Raw genomic sequence first — 13,117 nt, 5'->3', positions numbered from 1 at the left:
TGGTCTCTAACCTATGGTTTTTTCAGTGAATTTTCAAGGTTTTGTAAATGCTAATTCCTAACTATATATGGTCTATAACCTATGGTTTTTTCAGTGAATTTTCAAGGTTTTGTAAATGCTAATTCCTAACTATATATGGTCTATAACCTATGTTTTTTTCAGTGAATTTCAATGGTTTTTTAATAGCAAATATCATAAGCTGTCGAATGTCAAGTACGTGGTAAGTAAAAACATTTTCGTGTTTATGCACACTGATCTGCTTTGAATGCTGCCCCCCACCCCTCATTTCTATTAGGAGTACTCTCTCTTTGCAGATAGTGAAGGGTAGTTAACGCAGGCCTTTGCCCCCGTTGTAATCCGTCGTGCCTGCTTCTCTCTCCATTTGATTGATTGTTCTCTTTGGTTCATTCTCTATTTACAAACAAGCACAGAGTCGCAATACTCTGTTTAGTCTTTGCAGATAGCGAAAAATCGTGTAAAAAAACAAAAGGAATCAAGCAAAATCAGTAGGCCACTAATGGGATCTCTTTTTGACCTCGCTAAAATAGAAACATTAGGAACAACCTGTTGAAAATAGCAATGTGTATGTACATAAGCGGCGTTCATTTGTGTTCACAGTACCCCTTGTTGATTGTTTGAATCGAGCATTGAATTGTTCGAAGTTGGTTCTCTTAAGGATCTTCTCTGCCTGCAAACAAGGAAGAATAGGAATATTCTCTCTCCCTTTGCAGATAGTGAAGGGTAGGTAACGCAAGCCTTTAACACGTCGTACCTATTTCATTCCTCATTGATTGATTGATTGTCCGAACATTGACTGTTTGGGAATTAGTTCTTTTTGGAGGTATTCCCTGTTTGCAAATAAACGTAGGAAAATCTTTGCAAGTAGTGAAAGGGTAGGTAATGCGGACCTTTCTCCCCCGTTGTAATCTGTCATGCCTATCTACTCCCCACTGATTGATGCACCTGTTTCACCCGGACCATTTACTAGAGATATCTGGCCCAACAAGAGAGCACCCCTAGTGAAAAGGACATATGCAATAATAACGAAGTGATCACTGTATCCTGTTAACAGAAACTTTAGCATGAAACAACCTGGAAAGAAAAGAATAGGAAAACGAAAATCAGTAGGCCACTGATGAACTTTTTATTAAATAACAAACAAAGAAACGATAACAATACGTAATGATAAAACCTATTATTGTCCTAGAAACAAGAAACGTTAGAAGTAAGCCCGTAATAAGAAACCTGAAAACATCGCCCCTCACTGCCCCAAAACGTGTCTGTCCCACCGCCTGCCACGGCCAAATAACGGCAAACTGGGAAAGATAGAAGTCAGCAGACATCCGCCCCATTCTAGAAACTTCCAAAGGGCAACAGGTTTTCGGCTACGCCCAGCCGGAAGCAACACATATAAGGCGGGTCCTGCTACCACGCCTCGGAGATCATCACGTAGGGTGTAGCCGGAGGAGAGGCCGAGGCCGAGGCCAGCGGGACCCGGCCCGGGGGATTGACAACACTGGACAGTTTTAGGTGGGGGAATGTCCGTGTCCTCGACCCTCCCCTCTCTCTCCCAGTCCGGCCGCGGTGGCCCTTGAGAGTTGCAGGTTGTCCCCCCACACTCTCTCCCGGTCCGGCCACCAACGGCCGGGGGCTGGGGCCGATGGGATCCGGCTGCAGCCGATAAACCAAGGAACCCGTTCATGGGGCCAGAGCAAGGGGCGTCCGGCCGACATCCACCGGAAGCCCGGCCCGAAGACGGACGGGACACTTCTTCTTTCTTGAATAATGGCTTTGACAACACTGGGGGGGATGTCTTGCACATGCCTCCGACCCCCCCCCCCCCCCTCGTCCTCATCGCCTGGTCCGGCCATAACAAATCTCAAGCGAGACGCCGTGGGGTGCACTGGGAGGGAGAGACGGTGCGAACAGGCCTCTCCCGCCTCCCCAGTGGAGGCTTCCCACCTGCACCCTCAGCGCTCCAGGTGCCCGGAAAAGGGTTCTTCCACTGTGGCGATGCTGCAACGTCTCGCCCGGCAGGGTGGAGCCCGTCCGCTCATTTGACCCCGCGATCGCCAGTAGCTACCGAACTCTCAAAATGGCGATCGACCTGGCAAGAGCGGGCCCAGCATAAAGAAATGGCCCGGTCACTGGTTGACTCCACCACAGTAGTCCTCCACGACCTTGAAGATTCTAGAGGAGCCGCGGGAGTCTCCGACCCCCGCAGACACCCCCGATGGGGAATGACTGCCATGATCGCCCGTGGAGTGACGAAACTGTATCCGCGGGACGTCGGCGCTCCCATGCTGGCGCCAGCCTCACTTTGAATTACTAGAATCCTGCAAACCTCAGTTCCGGTGAAAGCACACTGTGACCCGGTAGGAAAAATTGTTGCACCCCCTCCCCTTTTTGACTGATAGTTCAAACCACCGATCCTTTCCTTTGCCCTTTTACCAGAACTTTGGACTGCCTCCCCCTCTTTTACATTTTCTAGAGAAAACAAAACATTAACCACTACATTAGCATAGCAGTTGACACCAGAACTGTTTTCAAATTGAAAACCAACAACATCTTCAACAGAATCCTTTTTGTTTCTGCTGTGACCCTGCTACAGCACAGGCATTGTCCCCAGCAGTAATTCTGCAATGCCGGTAAGAATACCTGTGGTGCCTACTGGACTCACTCACCCCCGCGGCGCCCCACGCCGTTATTTGCTGGGCGGCAACTTACTAGACATCACCTTCGTGCCATCTAGATTTCAGCGCGTTCTGCTGCCTTGGAACTATTCGCACAACAGACTGCTACTGACGACCCACCCCCAGGCAACATCTTCTGAATTTTCATAATTTGAAAGAACTAGTAACATGTCCTCATCAGGAATTTCCTCATGAAAAGTCTGCAATGATGATTCTTGTAACTCTATGGTCTCCAAACATTCGATAAATTCGCCATCAAGAGATTGATCAAAAAAATCATTCAAGTCATCTCCTCCTTGTGAGAAAATTTCATTATTGGTGCTGTCAATTTCAATAAATGTATTGGATAATTCAAAAGAAATTGCCACGGTCTCTTCGTTGTTTAAATGTTTTTACTGTTTTTGTTTTGTTGTATATATTTATAAGTTATTAAAGTTTTATAATCCTACTACTTTGTTGGAGTGCTATATATTTTTAATGTGACACATAAATGTAAAAACTTTGATGTACAAAGAGTCATCCCTGGAATCTTCCGCTTCAGGCTCGGTCCCCTCCCCAATCACAATACAGGATGGTTTTCAGATAGTAGGAACACGTGTGGTGTGACGGATCTCATCGGGTGTGGGCCTTGATCTACTATAACTCCTTTGAAGAGGGGTGATTCTTTACAGCTGGGGCCATAAACTACATCTGCAGGGCTAGCTGATAGCCTGGACAATCGGACACAGAGGAAGAGGAGTGTCAGAGGGTGCGGTAGTGAATAGGGCGAAAGGGAGGTGTCGGGCGGGCACAGAGTGTGATTCTCAGGGAAGAGCAGCGCAGATGGGGAGAGGTTTATTGCCCATGCATAACACAGAGAGCGGGGGTGACCAGTGCCTGGGGGAGATGCTTGCGAGGGTGGGGAGCCATGCTACGAATCGACAGCGTGCAGAGAGTGGGTCTGGTCAAGGCATCTAAAATGGCTGCCGTGCACGACAAAAGTGTGGCATTTCAAAAAAGGCAAGATGGCGCAAACAATGTTTTTCAACACTTCCTCATTTCCTTCGAATCGAACGTTAACAGACGTTGGTGCATATTACCAAAGTTAAGCGATATTTATCGCTAACGATGCTTACCAACGAATTTTTTACCGCTAAGCATCGTCAGAAATTATCGAAGATAAACCTTGCTATTATCAAGGTTTATCGCAAATGCGATAAAAAACGACCGAAATGCATTAATATCGCTGAAAACTCAGCGATATTCATGCATTACCGAGCTAATGCTCTTAGCCATGTTATCCACCTCCCATTGGATAACATGGCTAAGAACTGCTCAGGGCAGGTGTTAGTTTTTGGAGATATTCGCGCTTAGCGCGAATATCTCCAAAAGTTGGTAATAGGAGATATATATCTTGCATGTTGTAATGCAAATTATTGTGGTATATGGAACTCATACCATAATCTCTCAGGAAAGCAGAAACTGATCCTTTTGGGACCGCCTGAGAAGGCCTAGGGGGTGAGGGATACTCTACTTTGCCCCCTTTTCACGTTCCGAATTATTTTATTTTACTCTCTTCTGTAATTACACAAAATAGCAGCGATAAGATGCATCAGAGACACACAGTGAGAGAAAGGAGGCCGGAGATGAAGAAGAGATGTCAAATACACATTGGAGATAATATAGTGGGAGAAGGGAAGTAAATATGAGTAAACTTACCATGTAACATAAAAATGTTGCACTCTATACTATAAGTCTCATTTTATACTACAATCACTTCGCTACAACCTCATAAATTAAAAATAAAAATGAATAATGTCTCAAACAATTTTTGATTTCTAAATATAAATTTATTCTTCTGAATTTTCTAAATTTGAAAGAACTAGTAACATGTCCTCATCAGTAATTTCCTCTTCAATCATCTCATCTGGAATCTCCTCATTAAAAGTCTGCAATGATGATTCTTGTAACTCTATGGTCTCCAAACATTCGATAAATTCGCCATCAACAGATTGATCAAAAAAATCATTCAAGTCATCTCCTCCTTGTGACAATATTTCATTATTGGTGCTGTCAATTTCAATCAATGTAGTGGAATCATTCAAGTCATCTCCTCCTTGTGACAATATTTCATTATTGGTGCTGTCAATTTCAATCAATGTAGTGGACAATTCAAAAGAAATTGCCACGGTCTCTTCATTGTGAGCCATTTTATTTTGAAATTGCTTGCTGTAAATTGCAGAAAAAAATAATCACTTTCATTTATCGTTTTTAGTAATACATAATATAAAACTAACTTTATCAAGTATTTAGTATAACAGAAGGACTGCAAATAAATAACAGAAAACATTTTTCAAATTATCTTCAAGTGTACAACATAGTTCCCCTTACAAATTAACAACTCACCTTTTTAAAAGTAGGAGAAGTGTTAGTACTGTGTAAATCAAACACCAGAAATTCACCACCAAAAATTCCTCACAAATGTACCTCAGACAGTAGTATCACAAAATGGCTGTGGTTTCCTCTCATTTGAGATATATACATAACCAATTAACTTTCATCACACACAAATACAAAAGCAAAGTAACATTTTAGTTGGTTCTAAATTTCAACACTTTCAAATGTGTTTTCCCCATGCAATTTTCCATAGGACATTTACATACGTCTACAGCCTGAATGGCTGAACGGAATTACACCAAACTTGGCAAAATGGTACATCAAACCTAAGAGGTCAGGAAGGATCTACTATGCCCCCTTATGGTCATTTGCCCCTTCGCTTTGGCCTCCTCTTGTCTCTCGATCCTACCGAGAGACAAGATGGCGGCCGCTACGGACTGTTTGGAATGTTTACAGACGCCGGAGAACCAATCAGCTTCGCAAAGCTCCGTAACGCGAAAAGTACGCGAAGCGGAGCGCTGTTACAGATATATATCTTTTTTTGAACGTTAATTTCTCAAAATCCACTGGAGCACATATATTAAGACCTAGCAAAGGCACATCGGGCTACCAGTCCCTAATATTTTGCCAAGTTTCGTGCAAATCCATTCAGCCGTTCGATTATTATTATTATTTATTTTTTTTGCCCCGCGGGGCCCTTTTAAAACCTCCACATCAAACCTAGGGGGTCACCGAGGATCTACTATGCCCCCTTATGGTCATTTGCCCCTTCGCTTTGGCCTCCTCTTGTCTCTCGATCCTACCGAGAGACAAGATGGCGGCCGCTACGGACTGTTTGGAATGTTCACAGACGCCGGAGAACCAATCAGCTTCGCTTCACAAAGCTCCGTACCGCGAAAAGTCCGCGAACCGGAGCGCTGCCCGGTCCGCTGTTACAGATATATATCTTTTTTTGAACGTTAATTTCTCAAAATCCACTGAAGCACATATATTGAGACCTAGCAAAGGCACATCGGGCTACCAGTCCCTACAATTTTGCCAAGTTTCGTGCAAATCCATTCAGCCGTTCGGGCTAAAAGTGAGGCCAACCGCCCTATGGGAAACTCAATGTTAAAAACACGTTTTGGGACCCCCCTTTTTTCTCGGCCCCCCCTTGACGAAACCCCCCCAATTTTTCAGGGGCTGCTCAGAAACAAAATGTTCCATTTTCCTGAAAATTTCAGCCAATTCCGTCCACAAACGCCAAAGTTATTAGACATAGAATTTTCAAAAATCCCATAGAGAAAAAATCCTAACTATATATACCTACTGGCGACCGCCAGTAGGTTATATATATATATATATGTTTCTTCATATCAAAAGGATTAAGGATAATCTTAACACTGTGGAATAAAGAAGGAGGAAAAATGGACTCGAACGGCCAAGGCCTATACATTAATTGCCATCTTTGAAGTGTAACTTTGTACACTTCGAAATTAACCTCACATTATAGGGCTAGATTTATCTATAGTGTGAGTCTTTGCAAGAGGCATAGAGACTCCACCATAAATCTCACTTTCTCAGAATCCACAGCAAAAACCAAACCAGTCGAGGACACGGCGGTCCTATCGCTGTTTCGTCTCTAGCTAACCAAGAAAATGAACACAGAATTTCACATAGAGGAACAGAAGTTTTCCGTTAGGCCAGAGTCATATATATTTCATAATCACTGCTTCCTGATTCCAAAAATGTAAGTAACTCTAAGCATCTTCCCTCCAAGAAACCTTATTCTGCAATCTTTATCAACCCACCAGTTGTTACTCATGTACATTTGTCACACGTGTAATCTTTAAAGAGATGTCTACATTACCCATTACGCTTCCATGTTGTAACCTAACATGGCTCAAACTGACTAGGGGCCAAAACGCGGCATACACTGGTTAGAAAAGACCACTTTATCTGTGCCCCAACAAGGTTATAAAGCATGTGTGTGATAACAGAAAAGGTCAGATAACGTATGGGAGTACAATTACCTTGTCAATGTCATTTTTAAAACTCAATATGTTGACCCTGCAATCGAGATCCTTATGTTGCCCAGATTTGTCAGTGACTTATGAGCATCTGGCCAAACATAACAAACACAGCATACTTTGTAGGTTTTGCCCTTCCTGCTCTAATCGAGCTAAAATACAAAACAACGCAAAGTATGCATGCGTCTACCCCAATAGTACCATGGTTGAGCGGCACTAGATGATCGTGCACTCTTAATCCTAGTGTAATCAAGAGCTCTTGGGTAAACAGTACTGACAAACAAGCTGTATTAGCTCCTACCTTATTGGAAGTAACTGCTGTCTCCACCTTCTCCACACGCGAACCTGCTTCCTCCCTTTTCATGCGCCCAGTACTTCCTCTTAAATGCAAGCACACCTGCATGTCATACTTGACCATGTCGTACGTGCAACTCGACCGATAACTAAATTCGCCTATATAACTATTAAGATGCCAAAGAGGGAAAACTTGAACAAATCCCCCAATTATTATCTTGAGTGGAACATACCAGGAAATTATTTTAGTATATGTCTTTCCTTTGAAAACATATTGTTTCAACTCTTTTACATACTTGCCAAATAATCGCTTTGGATGCATCCAGAGACTTGTTTTTGATATGTTTAGTGTTTGCTCCTGAATTCAAGTATTTTCTTCTTCTACTCCCAAAGGGATTACAAGTTAGGGACAGTCATCCGTAGCATTTGAATGAAAAACATCCTTGATAATCTCCCTAGGATTCTATCCATAGAACTTCTTCATTAAGACCTTTTTTGTTCGTTTTTAGAGAAAATATCCAGGTGGTTTCTTTCTCTTTGCATTTCTTCATATCAGAACATCCTGGTTTGGTTTTTATTTTCTCCAATATAAGCCACCTTAGGTCCTTCTCTGTATGTTTTTCATCCACACAGTTTTTGACCATGGGGGCATGCATCTTTTTCATTCTTATGGGGGATTTATGTTCTCGGTAACGTGTCTTGAATTCTCTCCCCGTCTCCCCAACATTACCACGCTCACAAGGTCATAAAATAAGGTATACAACATTACTGCTCCTGCAGTTTGTCATATCATCTATGATAGTCATTATGTCTCCAAAATTCAGTTATTACGGCTGTAGAGCAGGTGTGGTAAGTGCCACAGCAGTGATTACCTTTTAGGGAAGCTAAGCCTATGATGGTACTCTGATGTGTTCTATCCTTCGGCTTTAACCTGGAGTGCACTAGTTTGTCCCTAAAGTTCTGTATTCCCCCGGCATGCAAACATGGTTCTTTTCAATCTTTGATCCTCTTTATTTGTATTTATGATGTTCCAATTTTTCTAAAAGATTTCATCTCCTCAAAATTAAGGCTGGAGTGATTGATGACACAAACTAGTCTCTCCTCCTCATTCTTCTTCTGCTGTTTAAAAACAAAACACATCACAGTTATATTATTTAGCTGTCTTAAAGGCCTGTCTAATAAGTCGCTTAGGGTATTCTCGTTATATCAACCTCTTTTTCAATTCTTCTACATGTAATCTTCCATTTTAGTACAGTTCTTACGAATCCTTAAAAATTCTCTGACAGGAACCAAATCCTTCTAAGGTGAACACTTCCAAATTGCAGGAGAGTATTTTTTGCTGTTGGTTTTCTACAAAAAGCTACTTCTGAATGTTCTTGCACTCCCACAAACTATATATCGAAAAAACTCTGCTTGATGTTTACTGTACTTTCCCCCAAAAATGTAATTCCTTTTGCTAGCTTTCAGTCACATAATAAATTCACCTAGTTGTTCTTCCTCTCCAGATCGAATAAAGAAGATATCATCTATGAATCTGAAACAACTTCTCACATTCTCATAAAAGGGCGCAAGCTCATTGAATATGTGCTGCTCTTCATACATGCCCACATAGATATTCGCTTCACTTGATGATAAATTTCGCCATTAAACTCAAAACAGCTGTTAAATAGAACCATCTCTAGACACTCAATGATAAATTTATTGGGTCTGACGCCCCGGGTCCTCTCCATTAATCTCACTACCATCTCCATTGCTTCTTTATGAGGCACATTAGTATACAGTGCCTCAATGTCAATGAGTTACTAGGATTTCCCTGTTCTTGTCATATGGAGTGTTCTCTATCTTGCCAATCAGGTCTCCCGTATCTCTAACATAGGACTGAGAAGTTTTCACTAGTGGACATAAATATGTGTCCACAAATGTAGATAGTGTTTCAGTCAAAACATTAATAGAGGAGACAATGGGTCTCAGAGTGGGTCTGATGTGTTTATGGAATTCCATAAAGAACCAGAATTACAGGATTTACTTTCTTTTAAAATGTATGTTCTTTTTTGCAGATTTATCTGTTTTCTAAGGCTCTATCTGTCACGCACTGAATGCTCCTCTCGAGGGTCACAAATACATGTCTGTTTGTCTTCTGATAATGCTCTCTTACTGCCAATACTTTATTGACATATTCCTCAGTATCCAGGAGGACAAAGCCACCCCCTTTGTCACAGGGTTTAACTGTGACATTAGGGTTATTTTAAAGTTTCCGAAGGGCCTTATCTTTCTTCTTTCAGCAAATTGGGAGTATACATTTAGTGACTTTTTCCAATCTCTTAGTATGGCCTTCTCAAAAACCGCCAACTCTTGCCCTACCATGTCCAAAGTTGGAGTAAATATAGATGGAGGTTTGCACCCTGATTGATCAGTGTCTCCACCTTCTATTCTGCGATGCATGAATAATTTCCTTAAACATATTTTCCTGAAGGAGGAACGAGAACATATTTATTTAGTTAGAATGTATTGACCTGTACACTGGGAACAAATGATAGCCTTCCGGCCAGCAGTTGTGCTTCCTCTTTTCCTTTTCCTTTTAAAAATAGGTATAGCCTCATCTACCTTCGTAATTCCTACGGTCTCCAATATTGTTTGTTCAGCGTCTTAACATACTGATGATGAGGGTTCTGTTGGTAATATCTCCCTCTGTCTTGTCTTTAAAACCGATTCTGTCCCTGCCCCTCCCATACAGGAAAAAAGGAGAAGGGGATTGGTTAGAGTTTTCCACAAAGATAGATCTACCACGTGGATGGTTATTCAAAGAAAGTTCCGACCTCCCTGAATTGTCACCTTCAGAGTCCATAGACATAGTGTCAGAGAAGGTTACAATTCTTCTTCTTCTAATTCCATCCTGTCCCTGATCTCTCAGTTCATGATTCCAGTCTTGGTAGTAATTAGGAATCTGGTATGGGTAAGCTTTCTCTTGCTTGCACCACCTTATATCCATTTTAAGCTTATCAGTTTTTTCTTGATATGGTGGTCATCAAATCTAGTTAGTTCTACGTTTATTTCATCCAGTTTTGTCTTCGCTTCTTCCAGTCCGCTCATACTTCGCATTTCTGCTCGAACTCCATAGTCTCCTGATTCAGAACTATCACTTCTCTAGCTGTCTCTACAATAAGGATTATCCAATCCCTCACACAGCAATTGGCAATTTGGGACCATCTTTCCCCAAACTTTTTTAGTTCAGCAAATAACGCAGGAACATTTCTAACCCTCAATCCTGAGAGGGATTATTCAGCTCTGAGGTACTCCAACATAAATTGTGCATGGGACGCCATTTTCTTAGTCTTTTTCTTCATGTCAAGTAGTTTTATCTATTCACTGTTATTCAATTGAGTTGCCACCACCCTCTTATCAAGACTGATTGTATTGCCTATCAAGTTGTTAAATTCTTCATCTGAAAACCCAAATATCTTCCACGCCTCCATTCTATCAATACACCACCATGTGCAGAGAAATAAATAAAAACATTTAAAAAAAATAATTGTGACTTACGTGTTGAGAAATGAAATGTCCAAGATAACCAAACAAGATTCAATGATCCACAGGGAAATAAACTACCCTACGGTTGAAAAATCGCTAACATGGCAAAATTTACAAAAGAGGCTCCCCACATATTTAGCTGTGCATAAAACAGTCTTGGGACCGGGGGAGAGCGGATAGCACAAATAATCAACAACAAGTTGAAATAAATCCTACAAGAAGAAATCCAGATCCCACTCTATACTTTGCTTGACATCTTTCTTATTTCTTTTTTATTCATACATTATTTGTATTCTTTTAACAGTTTATTTCCAGCCACTCATTACAATTCTTTACATATATTTATTCACATTTACTCCTTTACATATTCGATTTATCATTAGATTTTATCTGTTGTTGAACTAAGTATGCTTATTTTCATAATTTAGCACCACATGATTTCCATAAAACCACCCCCCATTATTCTTATCTGTTTCACAATCTTCTGTGACATACCTTTCATACCACATACCAAACAACTATCATACAACAGTCTGAAAGATACAACATCCTCCATACACCAGCAGAGTCTATTTTCCTCTCTCTTTCTGGTATAGTGGAGCTGGACTAGACACCCCAACAGTCAACACACGTTTGAGTGGTTCTGGTTTTGCTCTACCACCTTCTTCAGGACCATATTAGGCTTTAAATATATGTACAACATATCTGTAGAACAAATAGGGGAATCTGCAAAAGATATATCAATACCATGCATGGTATAATCCATAGTTCACCTGATCTGGATGTGTTCCAAATGTATTTAACAGGAGCAGAGGTTCCAACATAATAGAAGAAAATCTCAGTGTTGGCCATTGGACTGACCTTTCACCTCAGTGCACCCTCTCTTCATCATGCAAAAAGTGTTATGCCGCATAGTACCTCATCAAGGTAATTACAAATACTTACCTATCTATACTTAATTTTTATAAAACACTTGACAGCAAGATGAGTGCTATCCATTAATATTGCACTTATTTAAACTACACATGCACCATGGTGAATATCTCACAGGGGGAGTGCAAAACCAAATTATCTTAAATTTGTGTGCCGTAGTTACCAATATCCCCTTATATGCAAATCTATTGATACCTAAAACAAAATATCCTCCATATATATATATATATATATATATATATATACATATACATATTTTCTTTTAATTGCTCTGGCCTGCTGTCTATCAAGAACATGACAATAAAGGAGAACAAGATATCCCTAAGTCCCAATTGCAGGGTGAGAGGACCTTGTTTTAATTATTTGATTATTTCATTGTCTGATGCAATCATGTCTATTTGAATTTACAATTTTAAATTTGAAAATACCATGAAGCAAGACAGTACGCGCTTGAATGGGGGAGAACCAACGAGTAAAGGGGACAAACACTGCCTGAGAAAGGGAACTCTGAGAAGAATTGTTTGAATGCTTCACTTTTTTGCTGTCCAGGTTGCTGACATGAAGAGCAGCTCTAACACCTTAAAGATAAACCTGCAATTTCTCTGTAAGGAGGTAGTTGGAGTTGATGTTGGAGACGTGAATTATACAGTTTGTGACCTTACAGCTGCGGCCCGTGCAGGTAAGAGCGGTGAGGCCGGGTGGGGGCGATTTCGACAGCCGACTACAAGAGAAAATCAAATAAATAATTATTTTTCCCTCATCATCGTCTGTTGAAAACCCCCCAGCCGGCCCCACCACTCTTACCTGCACGGGTGGCAGCTGTAATCTCAATGCTACCTCTGAAACCCGGGCCCATAGAGCTCTGTAAACATGATTGATGCCTGAGTCCTCAGCTAGCCCTGTTTTTTCAACATGAGAGATAGTTTTGCTGTAGGAAGGCTGAGTGTGTCAAATTTGGCATCTGAGGGATCGTCTACTGATTTGAACCATGCCTGGAAAATCTGTTTAACTTGATGTACAGCTCTGCTGTTTAAGTCCTGGGTCTAGGGATGTGAAATTAGCACCACTTCCTTTTATATAAATCATTCTTTTTATTGATAATCAGGGATCAAAAAATCCATTAACAAAGTAATTTCATATTACATCATATTTAATCTCAATTACCGTACATGGAAATCATTCAAAAGTACAGAAACTTAATCCTACATCGAGGTCGTCCTTGGTAGGGGAGTCAAAAAAGAGAAACCCAACAGCAAAAGTCTGATTTACCCCTTGCATTCCTCC

Source organism: Lissotriton helveticus, chromosome 5_1 (genome assembly GCF_964261635.1).
Source record: "Lissotriton helveticus chromosome 5_1, aLisHel1.1, whole genome shotgun sequence".
NCBI classification, from domain to species: Eukaryota; Metazoa; Chordata; class Amphibia; order Caudata; family Salamandridae; genus Lissotriton; species Lissotriton helveticus.
This window is presented reverse-complemented; position numbering follows the sequence as displayed.